The sequence below is a fragment of the Equus quagga genome, chromosome 22, assembly GCF_021613505.1.
Source record: "Equus quagga isolate Etosha38 chromosome 22, UCLA_HA_Equagga_1.0, whole genome shotgun sequence".
Classification (NCBI taxonomy): Eukaryota; Metazoa; Chordata; class Mammalia; order Perissodactyla; family Equidae; genus Equus; species Equus quagga.
In genome coordinates, this window is record NC_060288.1 from 26,059,966 (window position 1) to 26,079,842 (window position 19,877).

General features: G+C 41.4%; 1 protein-coding gene across 5 annotated transcripts in view; it reads right to left on the bottom strand.

Moving 5' to 3' along the window:
* TENM3 (teneurin transmembrane protein 3) overlaps positions 1–7,504 on the bottom strand; it is a 582,429-nt gene extending 574,925 nt beyond the window's left edge. For 4 of the 5 annotated variants that reach the window (XM_046648644.1, XM_046648643.1, XM_046648642.1 and 1 more), the window contains exon 1: positions 6,803–6,888. The gene's annotated coding sequence lies outside the window, so the exon portion shown is untranslated. Of the gene's footprint in view, positions 1–6,802; positions 6,889–7,387 lie in introns of those variants that run through there. The other variant, XM_046648641.1, reaches the window with a different exon arrangement.
* Positions 7,505–19,877: the final 12,373 nt, after the last annotated feature.

Sequence of the window (19,877 nt, forward strand, 5' to 3'; positions counted from 1 at the left end):
TAAATTCTGAAAGAAATAAAATTTACAGCTGTCTTCTCCTGGTTTTCATAATTATTTTAAATGACAAGCCCTGTGCCAGCTATTTTTTTTTAGCTATTTAAAAGAACAAGTCCCTTGCCAATTTTTTCCACCTACATGTTGACAAATTCCAAATTCTCTGATAAAAGTATTAGCATAGATGTTACACTTTAAAAGAACATTTGGTAGACTGAGAATAAACAATAAGTATACTGTTCGGTAGGTTCGATTTTATGATTACCGAAATAAACATATCCCAATATTAACATATTTGCATGTGCTTCATGCAAACTCATTAACATATTTCATGCATTTCTTGTAAATTAAATTAAAGTAATTTCAATCCTGTCTTATCACTCTCTGCATAACATACCTTCCAGTGTGTAATCCAAGTACATTAGCTCTCCTAAGACACCACTCCAGTACAGAAGCCAAATGCTGGACCCGACAGGGATACTGGAGTTGCTCTCGAGGAAGTAAGGTCCTCTTCTTTGGAAACGCCCCTGTTATCAAAAAGACATCGCACCTCCTCACTCAGATAGGGGGCCCACGACTCTAATTAGAAAATATTCATTGAGCTAAACTTAACTCGAGATGAAAGAATCCATTCTCCAAAAAAACAGCTTTTCTTTTTTTTCTGGGGAAAGTGGGGATCACAAATTCACATCATCCTACTATTCAGAAGTGTTTCAGAATCTGACTGAAGGAAGACAGTCATTACCAAGCTGTTATTTCTCCCTAAATTATGGCAACCTGAAGAGGAATGATCACAATAATTCTGCCAAGTGTAAATAATAATGGAAGAAATGACAGAATGACTAAAATATATTGATTATGAGCCTTATCTTCAAAGATAAGTGATCTTGGATGTTACCTCCTAAGTAATCTTTTAAAACAATCAGTGTTTTTTTAAAAGTCTATATATAAATTTTATAATGATAAAATTATAAGTTGGTGTTCAGTCTCATATACAAAGTATACCTATAAAATAGAGCTGTTAATACATTTTCTTTTCTTCATCAATATGAAGAACCAGATATAATATTTGGAATTTCTTGGACTAATTTTTAAAAATGATAATGTTCATATTCTCACGCAGGAATCTAAAACGCACATACTGATAAGTGAAAAAATTTAGAAGTTAATTTTCTTCTGCACTTAATTAACTTGAATGACCAAACTTGCCCTTTATAAACTGTTTTTCCTATCAAACACACCGCTGCCCACAGAAAATGCTCAAAGGACCATCACTCTTTACAAAAGATATTTGTATTCATATTTTCTCCTCTTCCTCTTGCCCACTTCTCTCTCTCTCTGTATTGCCTTTTGGTTTTGAGGCAAAGATCCTGTAGACTCAGTTATAAAACAGCTGATTATTATTAAATAATACGATCCTTCCCCTGGCCCCAGGGTAAACCAAATCACATTCTCCCCCCCCCCCCCCCCCCAACTTGTCTAATAGAAGTAAAAAGTATTCCACGATACTCGAAAACACTTAACAAAGAGCACCCCACAATAACTTTTATGTAATTGAACATGAAAATACAAGTGTGAATATATGTACTTGTTTTTCTCCAAACACTTCATTTCCAAAAGGAATAATCTCTTTTTTGCACACTCCAGAGTAAGCCAGAGGACTATAAATGTGGGGAAAATGATTTTTAAACTGCCACATCTCCATAAGCGATGATCAACTCCTTAATATACAAAAAAGAATGTAAGCATAGTTTGGTAACACAATACATTGCATTCTACATATGCTCACATCAGACTCATCTATTAGCTCATCGAAGTCATGGAACTCAGTTAAGACTGCCACCTATCACAAACTAGTTTGAAAAGTCAGTGCCACCCCATTGCTACTCTTCTAAGACTGCAAGGATATCGATAGGGCAGTAACGTCTCCTTTTTATTATTTTTATTATACGATATACGATATGGTTTGAATCATTTACTTGTATGACTTATGAGTATGTTCTATGATATAGACCTTAATTTGCACAGTGAGTTATTTAAAGGAGAAAGAAGCAGGTTTGAGTAGATTACCATCTTTTAAGAGAATTCTGTGTAGCTGTTCTAACGACCCAGTCACCTAATCAAAGCCATAAAAAAAATTATCCAAATTCGTCCAAATGAATGAATCCTATTGTCGTTTTGGTGTATGAAACATCTACATGTCTTAGAGCACCTTTCTGCATTTTGATAGTTTGTAATTCTAACAGTTGGCTAAAATAACACTTTGAAATGGAATGTTAAGTGCATTAGATTCCTGCTTAAAATTGTTTTAAATGAATGTTTTTACTGGAAAAACACTAATTCAATGTAAATAATCAACCATTATAGAGAAGAAAATTAAAATATAATAAATATATTTCCTACCAAGTCTTTTCTTCTGGAAAACAAAAAACAATGTCACTGTGGGAACTTTATATGCACTAGAAAGCAGACACATCTTTATTTAAAAATCCTATACACTAAGGCTATACTAGAATACATATCTATCTTAATCTTATATTCTATGCTTTTCATATTTCATTTTGTTGAGACTACCAGCATGGAGCACAGCAAGCAATGCAATATGGACAGCCCAATAAAATCTTAACGTGGTCTTTCAGAAGAGCATAAAAAGCTGATAAAGCTGAGGCCGACTAGACACAATTAAGAAACAAATGCAAACATCACAGTAAGGACTACAACGTTAATTTACCATCTTTCCAGGTTTCCAAAGAGGATAAAGAATTAACTCCCCATGCTTTAACTTTCTTTGTCAGCATTATCTCTACCACCTTGTTAAATAAGATTATAACACACGCACAAGATGTAGATCTCTAATTCCAAGAAATCCTCCCAAACTCAACCAGAATGTTGATATAAACAAAAAAGGAAATAACCTCGATGTCTAATGTTTACCATTTATGACTCAAAAGACCATAAAATCCTTTGATGCACAAGAAAATGCACCTTGAGGCATACTGTATTGGGGGAGAAAAGGCTATTTTAGTCAAAAATGTATTAATAAATTGCTTCCTCATGCTTTATGTAATTCTTAGAGAAGGTTCAAATTAAGTCCCCAAAAGGATGTTTTAATTATGAGAAGCAATATTTTGAAACTGACACGAGCCATCACACTTGTTTGGAAACAAATGACTTCTCAAGATGTAGAAGTATTCCTATCCATCACCAACAAGTTAATTCCACATAATAAGGCAGGTTTGGACGCAAACTGATCCATTGTGGAATGCTGTATCTAAAATTGATTACAACAGCACTCAAAATGAATGTAGCCCTCCAAACCACTTCTTTGCTCAGAAACATTAATCTCAATTAGAAGGAGAGCCTCATAATGGTAATGCTTAGTATAAAAAAGTATGAGATAAATCAGTTTTTATAAGACACAACAATTAATCAGGTTTCAAACTAAGTTTTTTATGTTTTTTTAAGCACAAAATTTCCATCAGGGCTCTTAAAACACTTGATATCTCCAAAAGTAGTTTTAAATGTGTTCTAAAAGAAGCTTATGAGACATAATTTTTAATACTTAGTTGTTGAAACTTTTAAGTAGCATTGCTTTATTGTGCTAGCTCTTCTGCATGCTTCTTTATTCTGAATGCCTGTTACATTCCTCTCTGGACTATCATTTCACTTTATTTTAAAACAAATATGAGCACTCATGTTAACTAAAAATTCAAAGGGATGTATAATTGGTTGCGGATCAGAGCAAAAGTTTGATTGCAAATTACTGTATCCTGTGCCAATGTTCTCAAAGTGAGGTATGTCCTTAAAGTCAAAATGGACATTCGACTATCAAATAAAACATTGGGGAGATAAGCAACGTGTAATTGAACATGCTTAACAGGTTTCTAGAGCATATCTTCAAGAAAAGGGCTGACAATTCATTAATGCTGCTGAATACACTGATTTATGCAAGTATAATACCTTGATGACAGTCCTCAGCCACCCAGAAATCAGATTTTTAAAGGGTGAAATAAAGTTTAACAGAAAGGAGGTAATGTATTTATTAAAATAATCAATATTAATAAACTAATAAAGCTATCTTTATGGCACTTTTATGCCAGACTATGACCATCATCCGGACTTATTTCTTACCCACTCTAGGATAAACTTCAGCATTTCCAAACATACTTTTACAGTTATTGCAAAACATCACTTTTTATACATCAAGCTCAAAGTTGATCAAGTATTTCTGATACGTCATTCTGCTCACAATGATACCCACACACTTTTATCTGGTTTCTTATTTGCTTGACTCTTTACAAAGAGAATAATTACTCTTGGCTCTCAGAAGCAAAGCTAAGAAAGACTAGCTTGAACTTGCTAACTGGATTATTATTGTTTAGCTAGGTTTTCTTCCCGAATATATTTAAAACTTTTCACTCTATGGAGGTGCTTTCTTCTATTCAAAGATAAGCATCCTTATCTTTCTTTGTCTTCACCCTAATAAAGCAGGTTCCCTTTGCTAACCAAAAGACTCCTGACACGCCTACAAGATCAGGGTAAGAAAAGCCTCTATAATTTACCTAAAACATTTCCTTCTAGAAAATAAACACAGCCATGCAAAATGATTCAATTCAGAAAAATAACTAGTCACAATTCTACTATAAACTTAATCTGCTTTATTTTAAATAAGCAATCCTCATTAGGGTAGATAGTCTCTGTCTCTGGGTTGCTAACATTAATGCTATTGGCACAGGATAATAAAATATTTTTCAGATACATAAGCACTGGCATGGTTATTAGATATAAATACATTTTTCGTAAAAATAGTAGAGTATATGTAAAAATATATTTGTCTTACTCAAAGGAACTACTTTTTCTCCTAATATATATTCTTTTAAAAATTATCTAAAATAAAATATATTTTCTGCTTGGAAAAAATAGTACATTTGAGTAAGAGGAATATTGAAATTCATGTAGGAAAAAAGGCAAAATTGCTAAGGAAAATGCAACAGGAAGAGAGATACAATCCTGAAATACACAATAGAATAACTAAACTCATTATAAACCCGTATCTTTGAAGAATTTAGGAATAATTTGTGAATGCCATGACATTTTAAAGTAGGATTAGCAAGTCTTATTACTGAACTAACCTCTCACTCTTAGAGCAAGAATTAAATATTTGCTCTGCATTTAGAATCACGAATCGAAAGTTTCAAGGCTGTTACACAAATTTCATATATCAGGAAATACAAGCTAGAAGTTTTAGATAATTAAGACTGTATTAAGAAAGGCACAAAGCAAGATCGTCGGTGTATTTGTAAAATCTTTTGTTTCAACTGAAATATTAAAATCTATAATGAATTTTAATTATACGATTACTCTTAATTCTAAACTCTGTTCCTAATATACTAGAAAGATTACAAATACTTCTCCAGGTAGGCAATTGGGAGGGGGGACTGTGCATCCTTTTTTAAAGAAATTCACAAAACGAATCAAATGAGTAAGTTCTGTAAGTTGCAATACCACCTTTTGGGGTACTCTTCCAAGCTTTGCAAAGATGCCAGTCCTGTCTTTTTTTTCCTTTTGACAACAGAAGGGAAAGGTAATGCCAGAACATATTTCTATTTCCAGTGAAAAGACCACCCAGTGGATTCTGCCAGAGCCTACAAATGTTTGACAAATACATTGTCAGAAGATAAGAAATAGAGTGTTATGAGGAGGCAGTCCTGTTCTCGGGGATCCCAGCTGCCTGGGGCCCTGGAAAAAGTGCTTACACAGCTCTCACTCTTTCAATTCCATTGCACTTAGCCAAAAATACCTGGAAACTTTTCTCCAGCTTTCAATTATAATGACTTCAGAAAACAAATGTATTTGCTGTATTACACGGTCGAAATGTTTGCTACCCTTTCTCCGCACTAAGAATTAGTAGCAGGTTACCATTTCAACTACCTTAAAGGTGAGGCAGTAAGAATGCAATTCAAACCGCATAATAAGGTGCTCAGCAGAGATCAGACAACCTACCTTAATCTAACACATTTGAAGCTCTTTCTAATCGGTTGCTAAACAGCATACTGACTTAGATTGAGTTGCAGACTCGTAAATCTGTAATTTTTTAAATGCCCAGTTCCGGATATGCGTTTGTTTCCAGCCCCATCCAGAGTTTCCAGATCAAGTTTCAGTCGAGATCCACCACTCCCCACACCACCCCATCCCCTCGTCTCCTTCCTTCGCTCCTTCCCAACTTGGCTCCCCGGTAGTTGGAGAAGCCTCGTTTCCACTTCCCCAGAAAGTGGTGACATCCCAGGGCTTCCCGCTCACTGGAAGCCCCCCAGGATCCTGTCAGACACCTTCTCAAAGGACGCGGCCCCCCACCACAAAACTGGGGATCACCCCGACCAGAGCGAGACAGGCTGGCGTCCCTGCCCCCACTGAGCGCCCAGCCTCTGGGCTGCCTTTCTCGGGGAACCCGGGAGCCCGGGGCTCCCTGGAACGGGGGTGCGGTGCCCAGCTCCTCCGGCAAGAAGCACCGGCGAAGTTCCCACCTGAGCTGGCAGCCAGAGGTGTCAGACGCGAGGGAGGGGCGGGGACCAGGAGGCCGGGGACCGGGAGGCCAGACTCGGGGAGCGCCTGCACGCCGAGGAGATGCTCCCGGGCCACCGGGGCTGGCCAACTTGCGGCCGCCTCCTAGAGCAGCTCGGAGAAACGCGCCGCCGTCCGAGCTGGCTCCTGCCTGCCCTCCCGCCCGCCCCCCGCTCCCGGCCCCGCGGCCCGGGCACTAGGACCCCAGAAAGGAAGGAGGGCGCGCCGGCGGCGGCGCCGCACTTACCGCGCTCGGCTCGCCCGCGCCGCCGGCTCGCTACCCGGCCGCAGCCGCCGCGTCCACCCGAGCAGCGCGCACACAGAGCACTTGGCTAAATTCAAAGGAGCCGGGCGCGGGGGAGGGGGCCCCGCCGAAGCAGCGGAGTGGGGGAGCCGGGGGGGATGTAGGGAGGGGGGAGAACAGCAAGTGTTACAACTTCCTTCCCTGCCCACCGCCCGGCCGCGGCGGCGAGGGACGCGGCGAGGGGAGGGAAGCGCGCGCGGAGCGCCAATGAGTTCACTTTCTTTTTCTCCCCCGCGCTCTCCCCCTCTCCCTTCCCGCCGGCCCCCTCCAGCCTCCTCCTCGGCTGCCGAGGCCCGGCCGGAGTTTTCGGTTCTCGGCCTGGGCGCGGGAGGATGGAGGCGGTGAGGGAGGAGGAAGAGGAAGAGGAGAAGGTGAGGAGGCGAGCAGGGCGCTGTGCCAGGGACCAGCATCCAGACCTTAATTGTGAGACGGGGGACGCGCCAGGCCGAGTGTGCCCGAGACCAGGCGCGTACACGTGTCCGTGTGTGTGCGAGTGTGTGAGAGAGAGAGGCGAGGAGAGGAGCCTACCATGCGCTTCCCCCAGTGCAGATCGCGGGAAGGCCCAATCACAGGGCGCGCTGGACCTGGCTGTGAGCATTTATAATCCTTGACTCCTCCGCTCCGCCACTTGTCAAGATGACAGGTACTTTATTTCTTTTTCTTCTTTATTCAAAAAAAAAAAAAAGAGAGAGAGAGAGAGAGAGAGAGAGAGATTCCCCGTTTACTGCCTTTTTCTGTCAAATGGGATTTGCCGGACTGAACCACGTCCGCCGCCCCTCCTTCCTTCCCTCCTCCCGGCCGCGTCGGGGACGGGAAAGCACCGAGGCTCCCATGCTGTGACCAATCAGGGCATCTACTACTCTCGCCGTGATTTAGGGGTCATCCATGAATAACACTTCACGCTGATGAATGGCTCTTGCCGGCTTTCGGCTCCGGTGAGGGGTCTCCGCGCCGCTGATTGCAAACACTAACGAACTTACAGCGCCATTTGAAATTCACACGCACCAACAAAGTGCGGGGGTACGTGCGCGGGGGTCTGTCGCTTTCTTCTCCCGGTGGCGGGGAGGAGGGGGAGGGGGCGGGTAATTGCTTTGGACCTAAGTGGAAACACTTCTCTGTGTAATCAAACCTCTAACCTTCTTAGAAAACTACTTTTCTTGATCTTCCGTAGGGTGGGCATTTCAGGTCAGCTGAGTCACCCGAGGAGGTGGGAGTGCAAGACACTGCCGGGAAGATGGATCCCGGGGCAGAAGGGTGTAATTAAGGATTTCCACCCCCCGCTGGGCGGCCCGTCCTTTACAGAACCTCTGAAAGTGACCTGCGCCCTCCCTTCCTGAGTGTCCTCACGTCCGAGACTGAAAAGCGCAAATGACCTTCGGACAGGGGAGGGGCTCTAAACGCTCAGACTTCCTTACAAGCCCGGACTGGGCCCTGTCGTAGAACAAGTGTCCCCCCCTCGAGTTCAAGCACCAGGACCTCCTACACGCGCGCACTGGCCAGGGACGGACCCCGGAGTCCTCTCCAGGGCTCCACACCCCACAGTTGCTCTCCTCTGTCTCCGTTGTCCCCTCAGATTAGTCCCCGAACGCTACCCCTGCCTTGGCTTGGTTTGCTGCAGGAGGAAAATAGAAGTTTACTGCTTTCCACCAGACACTGTCACTTTCTACTTAAGTTCCCTCCGAAACTCCCGCTCTGGATCCCCAGCCCCAACGCCCCCAGGCGTGAAGAGAGACCGCCAGGGTAATGTGAAGTTCTAGAGGCTCCGGAGTTTTGGAAGACCCAACCGGGGACTTTCGCGGAGCGGCTCTCTGGCTCTCCAGCCCCTGGAACCTGCAGGCACCTTTCGGTTCCGGGACCCAGCTGCGGCCAGGCTGGGGCGTGCGCACTTGGGACGGACAAGCGAGCGTGGCTCCTCTTGGGGCGCCCGTGCGTACCCACCCTGGGGGGTAGCTGAGAATGAGCGTCCCGGGCCGCCGCAGACCTGTCCTTGGAAGCGTGGCAGAGAGACTAGTGCGCTCCGAGCCTTCTCATTCCACCTGCCACTCTCAACTTCAGAGCAGAGGATTCCACCGCCCTGCCCCTAACCTGACTCGGACCGGAAGGAAATACACTTGCCTTGTAACCACAGATCAAGAAACAGAGTAAGCACTCGGAAAACCAGAGCAATACCTCCCAGGAGAGCCTGAGCCTTTATGATAGAGTTTCTCCAAAGTTTGGGATAGAACTGACAAGGAGAATACCTGAACTTGACTTAGTGTGCCCACTCCCACAGTCTGAGTTCCCAAAGTTGCTGAGAGACCCAGCGCGCTGCAGCGCCTCAAGAAGGAGCGGTAATACGAGAGCAACACGACCCAGCTCCCGGGGCGCCTGAGACGCTGAACACGACGCGCGCATCTTCAGGGGAGGAATCTAGGGTCGCCCTGGGGTGGATCAGTCTCCTTCCTACCACGTGTATTTCACACTTGAAAAAAAAATAAGGTGGCAAGGTCACATTAATTATTATCTCCCTCTCATCCTAGCGATTCTGATTTTCTTAAGACAACTTGTCAATTATGAAGGTATGCCCCAGATATTCCATGACAGCCACACAAACTGCTTAAAATTTGCATCCCTGACATGAACATAAGGAAGCTTGAAGGGTATTTCATTAATCACGTTTGTGGCCCAGTTCCCACAAAAACACTTTGCGTTTCAAACTTTTCTAAGTATGTAGGTAACACTCCTCCTTGCTCTTTCGTACTTTGCTATCTAAGAATACACAAAAAAGAGAAAAGACAGTCTCCTTGATCTTAAAGAGGCCGGAACGGAAGATCTAAATTGCTGGTAGAACAAGTGGGAGTTGGGGTGAAGGGGGTGCGCGGCATATTTTTTCTTTTCAGCTCTTTTTTCTAGAACCCTCATTATAGCTAACGCTGGTAATAAGCGTAGGAAACAATAGAACTCATAAAATTTAGAAATGGTAATAAATCTTGGAGCCTGTCGCTAGCCCAGCTCCCTGTTAGGTGATTGCCAAAGTTTTTCAGAATGTGATGCTGAGCATTCGCACTAATTGGATGCAGTATAGACAAAATACTCTAGAACTCATTAATTCTGTCCTGTGCACTTTGTGCCAGGCTGTCGCTGGTGGACAAAGCGCGCAGGTGTCCTTCTCCATGACAACCTGTGTGAGGCAAGCCCGCCATCAAGGCAGTTTATGTGTAAGTTTGGGGCTTCGTGGTTTTTTCCCCCTCCCTAACAAAGAAGTTCCATCATTTGAGGCTATTAGGAAAAGCTGATGTTGTGCGGTGCCAAACGATACCACGCGCTTTCTCCTCCAAATGCATCCCTGGAAAGCAGACAGGCAGCTTGCTACGTGACCATCAGGCTTTTTGCCTCGCTAAGCTGTTGTCATGGGAGGGCAGGGAGGGTGGGTAGCTCACGCCGTGCCCTGGGCTGCAATAAAAATTCGAGCGGGAGAAGAAATGCAAGACGTTGCTGTCTGTTTTGCAAACCGCTGGCCGCTCGCTGCAAACTCCGCCGGGCGCTGCTGGTGACTTTGCCGTGTTAACGCAGCCGGTCGTGCACGGGATAATGGGACCGAGCTGGCGGCATCGCCCTCCCGTGGGGCCCTCTTGTCACACTGATACGCAGTTCTCCGAAAAAAAAAAACAACGTTGCCGAGCTCCCCTCGAAGCCCCCACTCTCACCCCTGGAAATGCAAGCCTGCGGCCTTTGCAAGCCTCTAAAAAGTGCTCCGGAGGAAGATAATGGCTGGAACCTCCAGATTCACTTTGGGGTTAGGCGCGTGAGGGCAGAGGTGGGGTGGGAGAGGGACAGGCTCTTGGCCTGCTGCTCAGGCAGAGCCAACAACACCTTGCTCAGCCGCTCCATCAGCTCCCCACCTCAACCCAGCGTCACTCTCCCGCTCCCCACCTGAAGGTGATGCTTATCCATTTTGGTGAGCATCAGGTGCTCCTTCCCTGGAGGCTGTTGTCTGGGGGCTGTCAGTTTTCTCCTCCTGTCCTAAGGATCCAGCCTGGGGCTGAACGGGCTGGGTGACAGATGTTCCCGCCTCCCTCCCGTGGGGAGCAGCTGGTACCCCAGCCACTTCCTCCGTTTACGCGCGACTGTTTCGGGAACGCAGCAGGGGGGCATCGGGTCAGGCAGGTGTGGGGCTCTCCAAGGAAGCTCGTGGACACCCCTTGACTTCATCATAGGTATTCTCCGGACTTACTACATCTGCTCTAGCAAACTGAGGCAGGAGTGGCCCCGCTACGGGGCTCCAATCGAGAGCTGCAGGGGCCGCGATCTGTCCCACTCATGGGGCTCTAGGCGCGGAGAAAGAAGAGAGGAAATGGGGAGCCAGAGCTTGGGGAGCTAGACCTTCTGGCCCCGCCTCTGAAAAGATCAGCAAAGCCCGTAATCCATATACATCCAAAAGGAGGTTATGTCTCAACTGAGAACAAGAAGTAACTGATGGGCTGCTTAAAACTGAGGCTGAACCCTGGTAGTCAAGGGAGGAAAACCGAGTTCTAGGCTCCTGGAGTTTGGCAGTTAAACCAATCACTTTGCATGTAGCAAGCAATTAATCTGGAACAATTTCCAGCGCTGGAACTTAACTTACAGAAGTCTCTCCAGTAGCTCTAAAGTTCTTATCAGGTGTTTGGTTTGGTTTTGTTTTTTTTTTTTCTCTTGAAAAAATAAGTTAACTTATTTCCCTCGGCTGTTAGACTGAGGGCAATGCCAAAACAAATATTCTAATTCGATCACTGACAAAGTCATAAAATGAAATGACTGTTTGTAGTGGAAAATATGCTTTCATTACCTTAATTAAAGCAAGATAGGCCTTTTTCCACGCACAGGCATTTTGGAACCACCAAAGTGAACCGGCGATCAGACAGACCAACCTTTAAATGGGACCACGCTTTTCCAGTACATTAGTTTGTGTTCCACTGCATAAACCTAGCCTACCCATGGCTCTGACCCCTGAAACCACAGTTGTGGAGCACAGCCCAACTGCTGACTTGGTTTCGCTCGAGCCACATAAAAGACCCGGTTCCGCGAAGGATTTTGAACACAGAGGCATCTTTTCACATGTGACCCTTTTCATTGTGGTTTAACTCCGTAGATGTGTTTTAGACCTGCTACATTATGCCACACTAAAAGATGCAACTTTTATAATTAATAGTTATCATGGAGTGCCTTTTAAAATCTGTCATATTTTCTATAAACAACTTTTTTACTATGTAATCTATATACTATAGTTAAAGTACAGAGTACATAGTGTATTTAAGGTATAATATATAGTATATTTAAGGTAGGCACTAGCTGCTAGCAATGTTCATCATAAATTAATGACACAGGACAATTTTGTTAATAAGACAATGTCCTTGGCACATTGGCTATTTCAAGATCTGCCCTATAAATTAACTTATAAACATAGGTTAAAAAAAATAGGCATCTAATGACTATAATTCAGTATCAGACCCATTGAATTTTCCTCATGTCCCAGAAGTGCCCTACTCTGTTTTCCCTTTGCTGACTCCTTAATCTAGAATGTTATGTACTCTCAGCCTCTGGAACACCTACTTATTAAAGCACGTATTCATGACACAGTGCTTCCACTGTATTTTCCGCATGGAATAAATGATGGTGCTGTGTTTTGTATGGGCCTTTCCCAATAGCTGAGAGCACTGGAGCTCCAGGAAATGACCTTACTCTTCTTTAAACCCACAGGGTCTAGCACACAGGGCTGTCATATAGGAGATGCTCAATAAATGGTTGTTGAATGAATGAATGAATACACAAAATATTTTCATTGTATTCAAGTCATTCTGACTTTCTTTTTAAAAAGGATATGTCATAGATAAAACCAACTTGAAAATATATTTATTAAGTATGCTTTTCTACTTTTCTGCTCATCAGTTTTTTAATGGCACGTGGTTTAAAAATTCTAGTCATAAAAGCAAGTCATGTCAATTCACTCTGAACTTGGTTGACTTTTCTCCAAAACATAATTTGAAGTAAAGACAAACCTGATGGGAAAAGGCAAAGAGACCAAATTTTGTTTCCCTCTTTTTTAGTAAGACATAGCATTTACTGAAATTTGGGAAAATTGGTAGTAAGCGCCTACTAAATAAATGGAGCCACTGTAAGTATTTTCTATGAAATATGACATTATCTATGAAACCTTTAGTTTTCCCAATTTCCTCTAGATGTTTAATGGTAAGAAGTGGAGAGGCTGAGATGACTGCTTTTTATTTCTTCAAGACAAGGGTTCAGCTGGTATTGGGGAAACAATCTCTGTTTGTTCCTCTCCACTCAGGAGGACTGTTTCTAATTGATCTGGCATGGAATTTAGTTGGAGATGTGTATGTTGCAACCCAAGCGCAGAGCCTGTATGCTTTGTAAAGTGATAACCATATGGGCCTTATTTGAAACATTTGTGGATTTTCGACATTAACCTGGGTTAAATTGAGCTATAAATTCAACTCAAATGTATATGTCCTGACAAATTCATCATCACTTTGGATGGATTCAATCCACGCTCCCCTCAGATTAATAAAGATGATGACCGCTTATCGCAAATGCAAAGGTTCCCCGTGATAAAGTACCATAATGTTGTACTTTGCACTGTTTAAATGCAAATTGCCCATATTAAGCAGACATTTTCTACTGTTATCACTTTCAGTAGAATGGAAATGTTTAAAAATGATCTCTGGGTAAAGGAAAGGATATATAGTCAAATCTATTTCCTCTTACACTATTTTCAAGTGCACTTCGCCATCATGATGAAGATTTAATTAAGCAAGCTCAGCTAAGCTGAAAAGCCAAGCGGCTGGAAGTTACTACTTATGGAAACGTATTCAGGACTTACACAAAATAATTTATTTACCATTCTTCCTATAGGGATCTGAGGAATCACTGAAGGTTAAAAATACAACAGAATTCTCCAGCTCCCTTCTGTATTTCTGAATATCAAATTTAGAGCTTACACTTTGTTAGAGACAATAGTACTAAGTTATGGATGTTGATGGTCCTTCCCTTGCAGTTTTAAATTGCCTTGAAAAGATACAGTTTCTTTAATTAAAAAAGCTGCACAGAACTAATCCCCTAGCTGAAAAAAGAAAAGTTTTAAGCAATCTCTTTCTGCTCCGAGAGAGAAAGGCAGACAATACCATAACAGATCAGAAACATAAGCTATAGTGTGCGGCCAGGAACACAGCAGGGAACTGAATACTGCTCCGACTGTGTCATTTTTTAATCCCCCATCCCAGTTTTCCCCGTCTGACCTCATGCTGAGATGAAGTTATCACAGAAGACAGCTTTACTCTCACCAATGAATCCAACCCTGGATCTGTATTATCCTTAGCAGATCAAAACACCGCTTTCATCAAATAGCATTATCTGCATAAAAGGCATGCAATTGCCCGATAATTTCACCCAAACTATGCTATTCATTTAAAGGACAAGAAGAGAAATGTAATTCATTCCTTTTGGGGGGGTGGCAGAGATGGGTGCGACTTGGGGAGAGGCAGAGGCTGGAGAAGCCAACTTACCCCCTTCACTCATGGGAACATTTCTGTTTTTAACACAAATCCCAAGAAGGGGTCCATTTAAAAGTCCCCCTACTCCTGCGCTTTAAGATTAATTGTTGGAGCAATTTGGTTCAGTTTGAGTGACAAAAGTATAAGTTGTGTAGAAAACTGGCAGTGAGAAATTACAAAGCTTGCTGATGTCATTAGCCATGCTTCCCTGAACCCCAATAAAAACATCATATCCAGTAAAATTCGAGAAGCATAAGAATTAGCTGAACAATTGGATGAAGTTTAACACAACGTGGTATTGGGGTGGGGGGCGGTGTTCTTACTGGAAGATCTTTCTATCCATTCTGAGAAGTTTGAATCCTTAGATTGGAAAGACAAAAACCTATTCCACAATTTCGAGTTGATACTTTGAAGAATGTTTAAGAACTCTTAGGAGTAAAGACTATTTTTTTTTATGATTTAGAAAATGCTTTAGCCTCCTCCAGATTTTCTCTTCCATTTTATGTTTAATCAGGGTTCTCATTTGCATTGTAGATTGTATAAAATGTTATAATGGGCTCCCTTTAATGGATCCTAACTCCTTGTTGAATGACATCACTTGTTTTGTTCAAGGTATCATGATAGGTTAGAGCAATCAGACAAAACCATTTGTGTCAAGTAAATGGAATTACTAAGAAGTACTAAAACTCTGTGTGGGGGTGGCTGACCTATTAGGTAGATGTTAATATCCTTATAATATGTATTACTCACCATCATTTTAATGATTTAGCTTGAAAATGTAAACCATTTGCTCAGAGTAAAGAATTTACTTTGAAAACTGACTTCGTAAGAAGCCCAGCTTACTCCCCACCCTTCCATCACCCAGACAAAAACTACAGCCAAAAATGTGTAGGACAAACAATCAGAATTGCTTGAGAAAAGAACAACATTAACATGATTCAAATCAGAGGCTAGGAACACTCCTGGGAAGTCACAGGACAGGTGAAGGGGCAAGAATTTTTCCCTTGAAAGAAGGACACTGATTCTACACGAAATTAATCATAGCATTATTACTTGTCATCATTGGCATTGTAATTACATGTATGTATTCTCTAAAGCATTTAAGTGTGATTCATAAATAGGTATTTTTTCTATACCAAGTTCCTGAAACTACAACTCAATACTGAAGTGTTCTGAGGCTCAAAGTCTGCGTGGATCTGTGGTCTGCTCAGTAGTAAAGTTCACATTCATGCTTCCAAAATATAGCTTCATGACATACAAATTACCTTAAATTTAATGTGATTAAGCATTAAACTATGGTATTTCCTTGAATTTAATGACAGTACTATTTTCATGTCAAACTTGATTACAAGAACCAGCTTTCAGAGCGAACTGTTTAAAATCCCAAATCATTAACAGATCATTTAGGATTCCGTCTCAAAAAACTTCTTGTCTGTGAAATATCAGCTAGAGACACGCAGGCAGAGAGGTGAGTTTCACATTTTGCCTACAAATGTGTATGTGACTAATTGTGGAAGAAGCCACATTTCTGTCTGAAAGTGTTGGGAAAGAAAAGCTGTTTACGTCATCAATCCTCCTGCTCCTCTCAACACACACACCTACGACTCGATTCATGTTCAGACACTATTTTCTCAAAATAGCAAAGCATATCGCAGACCATTGTACCCATTGGCAATGGAGATGTGAGACAAACGACTTCCTTAGGACTTTAGAAAATTTAAGTACAGCACGGGATTTACATATTTCATTCTTTACTCTTACTCGGAGCCCTGTGTTTAACTCAGAATTGATTTCTCTAAGAGATTGAAACTGGATCATTCGTAAATCCAGATTTCAGAAGTAAATTAGATCACGGTCACATGAGCTTGCGTCTGGAAATCTGAGTAATCGTCTTTGTGGGAATTGTTTAAAGATGACCCCGGAAATACCACTGCTCTCCAGCAAAAGCTTACCAAATGGGCAGGAAAATGTATTTCTAACAACATCTTAGTATTCTCGTGACTGAAGCTTCGGTGCCCTTTGCTTATACGACATTAAGACAGCAAAGCCTAGTTTGCTCTGTACTGTGATAAATTCCTAAGAGGAGAGTTGTAGATTAAAGCCACGAAATGCCTAAAGGACTCAGATTGGAATAAAGCAAGTTCTGACACACCATGTGATCTGATTTTTATTCTCTCTGATGAAGATATAGCTCTGGGGTTTGCTCAGTTTAGGGAAAAGTGTAAGGAGCCAGGCATTTCTCTGGCAGACTGGGAGAAAGAAGAGTCTGGGCTGGGCAGGGGAAGCATCCAGATTTCTCTTTCTGTTTACCTAACACTTCTTTCCTAGCCCTCACCTCCAAATCCAGCACTTTTAATCCACAAAATCTATGAAAGACCAGGATGTACCTTCCCCTCTTTTATCCTTGGATAAGATATCTAGGAGGAAAAAAAAAAGTAGGCCATGAGAAGATTATGAGCTAAGAGTTTATAAAGAGGGAGGAAATTGGCAGAGAGAGAATCTGAGTGTGGGGAGAGGGAAGGGAGACCAAGCTTAAACTGAGGATAAACTCCTAGGATGCTGGAAGGAAGACAGTGCAGGTGAGACTGAGGTTAGAGTCCTGGTTTAAGGCAGTCTGCATTCATCTTCAGTCTCCATTTACACTGAGGAGTGAGTGCTGGAATCTTGTCTCAAGAGTTTACAGTGCCACTTAGAAACTAGATTGGAATCGGACCATGGTACAATTAATACTTATTTTCAAACTTGCTAGAAGTCAATCTTTATTATATTTTGAAGAAGATTTTGATAATTAAGAGGTTCTATATTAAAATTTGAAGATAATCTTGATAATACACAGGCTGACAAAATCAGACCAATGTTTCCCTAATTGTGACGTTTGGACCACTTGTATCAGAACCACTGGGGGTGCTTAATAACATGCACATTCCTGGGCCCTACCTCAGCTCTATGGAGTCAGAACGTCCAAGCATGGAACCAATACATCAGCATTTTTAACAAGCCTTCCAGAGCATTCCTATGTACAGGGAAGTTTGAGAAGTATTGCTAAATATTTTGCATACGGCAAATAGATTTTTCCGTTTTTATCATTAGCCTATTAAAGAGAAGTTGTTGCAAATAAATCCAATTGAATCATTTTCAAAAGTGACACATTCCCATTTAAGGAAGAAAATAAAATTCACAAGATGAAGAGGGTGAGATTATCTGAAGAAATTTCAGCTGAAAATTCAGTGACACTTCAAAATTAGATTTTGAATCATTCTTTCTAAGAGTAGTAAAATTGGTAAGTTGTGAATTGAGATAGCATTTTCTATGTATCTTAATAGTTGGATTACTGGGTACAAATTTTTGCTGACTATATTGTTCAATAGTATTTGTATGATTCTAAAATTGCCTAGGTTTTGAATGAACCTTTAAATATGTATTATTTCTGCTTATTATCAGAGATCAAAGAATTCTTTGTGTGAAATGGAGTAGGAACTGACTCAACATGTATAGCTTTTAACAGAAATCGAGAATAAATATATCCAAAAAATTAAGAGCTTTATTGGGAAGCCAAGCATTCACAGATCAGCATCGCATGCTATTTCTAGGATGGTTTTCAGAAGTATTGTTCATGCAGAAAGCACTTAAATTTTTTAACATAAAGCATTACCTCTACCCTGCCATCATCACTTCCTTCTTTTACAATTACTTGTCTCTGAAAGATGTGACTTTTAACAAAGTACTATTATTATAAGTAAGGATGTGAGCCTGTTTTCCCTTACATTACAAATTTCAAGTCCTTATTATGAATAGTCGGAAGAACATTCAAATAAGTCTTTCTCTATTGTCTTCACTGTTACAATTACCACTAGTATGCTTAGTGCTCACTCCGCTACCCCACCTCCCCCTGACTGACCTCACCTGCATATGTTCTTTCCTGCAGACGATGTGCTCAGCACATAACACGCTTTATCTGGTATAATCCTCATAAGAACTTCAAAAATAGTTACTATTATTTCCCCCATTTTAAAAATGAGTAAATTGAAAAGTAAGTAATTTGTCCAATGTAAGTGGAAGAGCCAGGATTAGTAACTCTGATTCCAGAGCCCAAACACTTCACAATGACACATAATTCCTCCTTATCAGAAACAGGAGGAATAGAACCAGTTTGGATCATAAATTAGTTTACATTTTATACGCGTATAGAAAACACGCACGCACAAATGTACAAAGTTGAGCTTAATGAAAGAGAAACGCCTCTTGAAAAACAATAACACACAGCTAATGAGCATTCCACAGAGAAAATTTTTTGTTGCTTGAGTCTGTTTTTGAGAAAATTTAGTTATTTTACTACATAAAAAAAATGCGCTTGACAAGACTTTAGGTCCCGTCCTACAGCAAGATTATTCATCTTTCTGTATTTTCTGGGTTGTATAGATTCACAATCAAATTGCCCCAAAGGTAACATATTTTAAAATTCCTTTATCTATTTCTCTAAATGAAATTACTGCAACTATCAGCACATATTTTAAAAGGATGGTTGAAGGCTAAACTTGCAGACGATTCCAGCTCCAGGATGATGGTTCTCTCTTCAATGACTAGTCTATGCAGAACAGAGTTAACTCACTGTTTTAAGAACTGGATATAGTTTTGGGATGATAAACATTTGTGACTCTGATGAAAAATTTCCAGGAAGGCTGTAGCTGCTCCAATGGCCTTTACCTTTTAGAAGTTGGTAATGCTTTCTAAAGGACTAGGAAAGTTAAGCAGAGTGAATTGTAAACTTGCTGCTATTTGAAATTACAAATCATTGAAAAACTATCCATGAGAACACCTTAGGGAGCCAATGTGGATAATAATGGTCTATGTGTGGTTGCAAAACAATAATGAACTTGTGTAATCAATTGTTCTGAATAGCAGTAGATCACAGTGGGAGGAAAAATACAGATCCTTATTAACCCCTTGTGCATTCTGTGACTTTCCATTCTTGTGACTTTTGGTTTCCTTTTATATTTAATCATGCAGTGACAGATTAACCCTAAAATTATTACCCATAACTCTTCCTAGAGGCAGAATTTAATATAAGTAACCGAAACTGGAATAGAAAATAAACCTATTATTTTTGCTTCTTTGTGGAGACGATGTATTACGATGGGAGAGTTTTTTAGAAAAGACTTAGTCAAAGAACAGATTCATATTCATAAATCAGAAGAGACGTGAACTAAGGCCTGATCTCACTTTATTAATTTTGGTTATCTTCATAACGGATGCGTATCAGTACAGATAAACATATTTTGTCATGATCTGTAATGACCGATAAACTATTATATGATTGATTGTGCTGGGCACATTAATTTTACGTGTATGGACATGCCATATGTCCAGGGTTAAATTGTAGAAAACAATTCTTCTGTTTGCTCTTCACTCCCCCAACCCCTACCACCTTAGATTTTATATGTATGTCAACCTAGTTCATATTAAAGAGAGCTATTGAAAGGATCAGATTAGTT